Raw genomic sequence first — 5012 nt, forward strand, 5'->3', positions numbered from 1 at the left:
TTTCTAATATATTGCTTCAATGTAATCAGCATTTTGTCAAATGTTTTTCTTTCATTCAGTCTATGAAGAAGTAACATGATTCAATTCATCCAACCCAGGTGATCTGAAACCCGAAACCAAATAACGAGAATAATGTTGAAGCGTTGCAGGTAGACGAGAGTGCACTGCGGGAACTTTGGCTGACAATCTCAACAGGAGGCTGCGGTGTGATGATGGTGGATGGCTGCAGATTCCTACAATATTGAAGAAAATATTGTTGTGAACTACTTTTTTTGTTTAAAAGCTGTTCATGCAGCCGTGCACATGTCCTGCACATTTTACTCTCTCATTGGAATATTCATGGCAATTAAAAGGCAGTGTCTAAAAATAGGAAGCTATGATTATGTTAGCGGGAATCCTGTATGAAAATTAGTTGTGTATTATTAATGAAATGAGGACAGAACATACAATTTATCCTTAATTCATTCAGTCACTCAAATCTTTGCATCTTTGCTGAATTTTTATATCTCCATACATTTTCAGACATACGTACACATCTATATAGTATATAAATCTACACTGAACAAATATATACAATATATATATATTGATATACATAAAGTACATATAATATGTACATTTTCAATATTCATGATATGGAAAACTCTTGCCAAGGTCTCATTGAAACAGCAAATTATTTCCAAACTGAGTTTATATGGTGTATATTTGTCTTATATTATTGTAAGCAGGCGAAAACAAAAACATCCAAAGTTACCAAAGCATTAGATTATGATATATTGAGAAAAGGATTCAATAACTTGTTAAGCTGTTTGCATAAAGTACGCGAAAGACCAAGGGAAAAAGTTCTTGGCTATAATTTTTTAGGACAATATTAATTTATTTTAAAAATATAACTGAACTAAAAAAAACTAAAATGAATGTACAAGAGAACAAAATTTAATATTTAAAATTGTTGAAACATTGAAGTGATACAACCTTGAAGCATAAACAATGTATTTATTGCTAATTGCAAACACACAAAATCTGAATGGATCCAGCTTGAAATGTTTTAATGACGTAACCACCCTCGCTAGTTGTGTGCTGTCTGAACTCGTTTCTGTCTTGCCTTTTTTTCAATATTTTTGTTTTGGGGTGTAAACCCCCCTTTTTCGTGGAAAATGTATATTCAAGATTTATCAGCGTTTTTTTTTCCCGTTTTTTTTTTTGAGGAAGAATTATTTGGGTTTACGAAAAAAGGACAAAAACTTCAATTGGGCATCAATTATACGCAGATTTTCTCTATTTGCGTGCCGGCCCGGTCCCTATCCTTTGTGAATAGTGACGTTCCACTGTGTATGTATATATATATATATATATATATATATATATACTGTATATATATATATAATGTATGTCTCTCTCTCCCTCTCTTTTTATTGTTTTGATTGATGGATCTTTTATACATGCATTGAAAAATTTAGAAAAATGAAAAATATGTTAACATACTATAAATCTTTTTTTTTTTTTTTTATGGCCATATATGTATTTTGTCCATATTTAAAATGTTTTTTTTTTGGTCACACATCTGGATAGGAAGTGTGTGGTACTGTGGTCCTATGCAGCACTGACAAAAATAGTCCTTACCACCCCAAAAAAACATATTAAGTTGCCCATCCCTGCTCTAATCTAAAGGATCCTGTCAAGGCTTGCTGACTGTATCGCTCCGCTCATTCCCACAGTAGTGAGCAGATCATGTGATTTTCACAAAGGTGTGCGTTGTTGCCAGGTTAAAACACCCGCAATGGAAAGCACAGCAGCGCTCCTCAGGATAAAGTTACAACTCAGTCGCTGCCTTCGCTGAGACCAAAGGGAGACCTGACAGCTTCTCAATCAATGTAAAGTCACCTCTCATATTTTCCTTCATCCCCCATTGGGTAAAATCAACTTTAAGCATCATCTCTATTTACCGTCTGTTAAAATCTGTAGGACTCAAGTTGCTGAATGAAAGGGGGAGTGTTTCTCGGACTGCTTTTACACACTTGGAAAGACTGTTAAGTAGAAATTGTAATTATGCAGTACAGTTACAATCATGTTTTGGTGACGTCATGCCTGCTGGTGATGTAAGTTTGGCTTTGTGGAGCCAGAAAACGACTGCGCTGAGAGCAGTTGCACCTGCGAGTGAGGATGGAGAAAGGGGTGTCCATGTCATTCATTCTGCAAATAAACAAAAAGTCAACTGCGATGGAGGAAACTGTGGAACCTGATGCTGCTGATGGCTCCTCCACCTGCTCACTCAGGTTTCCCAGAAGGCCATTCTGCCGGCCATGGGACAAAAGCAGTGCAAAAAGCCAACACCTTTCTCCCCCTCCGGTGCGGACAGACAAAAGAGGGAGGAAAAAGCGATACAACACCTTTGTTTGCTGAGATTAAAACATGCTGCTTTTTCTGACTCCCTCCCATCTCGGCTGCTGGCTTTTCCCTCATATTTCTCCCCCAGGTATGTTGGACAACTGTCATATAACTCAATCCAATCTTGGAAAATCATAAAGTAAGTCCTGTGTTTGTGTTCTATTGTTTTGGTGTCATTGATGTGATGCGATCAATGTGCTTGTGATGTTGGGATCCGTGTGTCAGTCTTGGCAGAGAGAGAATGTCACAAAGTTCCGACGGGCTCGGTCTTCTGTTTCATTGCCAGTGTAGGAAAGTGAAGATCTGTTGACATCAAATAATACCCGACTACAGCTGACTGACATGGTAATAAATGAACAATGCCTTGCGAAATAATATTTTAACTAAAGCTTTCGGTTTCCATCCAATTGTTAAAAAAAAAAAAACTAAACGCAAATTTACTGAAAATGCGCAAAAGTGGGCATGCGACTTATGCCAGTTTCCATCTGTTCTTCTTTTGCGAATATTAAGAGGGGACTCCGCCGCTGTAGGTGGCGCTATACACCATAGAGATGTGATCCACCAGTAATTTAAAAGAAGAAGATGCGATGATGTTGTATCAGTTTGTTTTCGGAATTATTGATCAACCGTAGCGTTTCTTTGCTGTTTTCCATCTAAAATAGCATTAACATTCACTTCTTTAATCAATTCCAAAGATATTTCTGCTTCGTCGTCCCCCCAAACTTACCTTTCTTTATCATCTGCAAACGTAATATCTGAAACATATATCAAAACGTGCTATGTGTATCCGGCCTTGCTAGCGGTTATTTGCAAAATCTGTTTCCATAGCCCAAATAAGCATTTTCCTTTTTTGATGCGCTTCAAAATCCACCCCCCTCTAAGCGTACAAACATTTTTGCGAATTTTGAGCCCTTTTTCGAATTTCTAGCGTTTCCATTCAGTTTTATTTTCACATTTCTTTAAAATTCGAGAGAAAAAAATGGGTGGATGGAAACCTAACTACTGATTAGAGTTAGGTCAACATCAGGCAGTCATTTTCACAATTATGATTACCTCACAGGTACACAATTCCAGGGTTACATCATTGGGAGTTGATTTTAACTCCCTAGTGTAAATAGTGTCCAGACTAGGTGTTACTTCACAGAGTTGATCACAGAGTGTTAGAATAATGCAGTGTTAGATTATCTCCGTTTTCACATCTGCACTTCTCCAGTTTGAAAGAGACGAGTCAGCACAATTTTCCTCCTCCTCCTCACCTCCTTAATGCTTAGCACTGGGAAACACTGACATTCAAACAAAATGAGTTTAGGCCCATGAAGTCATTATCACTCACAGAAGAGATTGTGTTCAACAGTAACATGCTTGAAATGATTTTTTTCAAAAGAGGTCTTCTCAACTAATTGGGTTAAAGATAATGGTCTTGAAAACAAAGTTGGACATGTTGGCAGTGAAGCGAATGATCACATTCCACTGTGTCTGTTTTGTCAAATAAATGTACTTGATTACATTTATTTTAAATGTATTTCTAAAGACTTTTGATCAGCGGTCATGCATCAAGAGTTGTGGGAGCTGAATAGCTCAGTGGGTAGCACTACTGATTTAGGATTTGACGTACTCGGAATCAGATCGCTGTCAGGGTGAGAGGGAAAACAAATGTGTCTGAGAAGAGTTACTCATTTACTTCCGCAGTGTTAATTTAACTCTGTTCAACGAGTAAAAAAAGTACTCTCTTCCAGTGTCAAAAGTGCTGATTTAACTCTGGAGAGTTTTGAGCTATTTAAAAGTGTTAAAATCAATTCAACACTACTTTGTGCTTGTGTTCAACGTATGACCTCATGTACATCAAATCCATTGGTGGTAACCATGATGGGGGTGGCGGCCTTTAGAGATGCTCCATGGGGGATATCTGACAATCTGGCAACCTCTGTGGGAGGTCATACTCTCATCAGTACTAACATCCCACCCATGCACCCCTTTCCCGTGACTGCCGAATAGATATTATAGACAATATGGCTGCCAAACCTGACAGAATTTTCACCACAATTTTTTTTTTAAACTAATAATAATAATAATAATTGTACGGCAGGTTTTCCTCCTTGCAAAATGTGTCACTCAACCTCATCCTTGTAACAATAAACAATAGCCCAGTTGTAAATAATTTCAACACACATAAACCTGCTTTAATAAACAAACCTGTTGCTTCTGTTAATTAAGTTAATGTAGTGAAGGAAAAAAAAAAAAGCCTGATTGTACTCTCACTCTCAGGGCTTGCATCACCAATCCCGCTATACAAACGCAACAGCAGTATAATGGGTCTTGGTGAGAAAGCCTAAAGTGGAGGTGCATTGAGGGGCCGTGTAAGCCGGCCTAATCCCCCCTCACAGCATTTGTTGTGTCATTAGAGCTGCATGGGACGTCGTGGATCCTGTGACACAGGACCTATTCAGACTTGGAGCACTCAGACACTGTAAAGACACTATACAGTAACAGTGCAGTCTTCTGTTCATAGCGGCTATAGGCAATGTTCGATTTTCAAAGTAAGACACCCCCTCCTCTGAGAAGATGCGATTGACAACGGGCACATTTGAGAAGCCACACATAAAAACAACAACAAAACACAGAAC

Source organism: Vanacampus margaritifer, chromosome 3, assembly GCF_051991255.1.
Source record: "Vanacampus margaritifer isolate UIUO_Vmar chromosome 3, RoL_Vmar_1.0, whole genome shotgun sequence".
In the NCBI taxonomy this organism is placed as follows: domain Eukaryota; kingdom Metazoa; phylum Chordata; class Actinopteri; order Syngnathiformes; family Syngnathidae; genus Vanacampus; species Vanacampus margaritifer.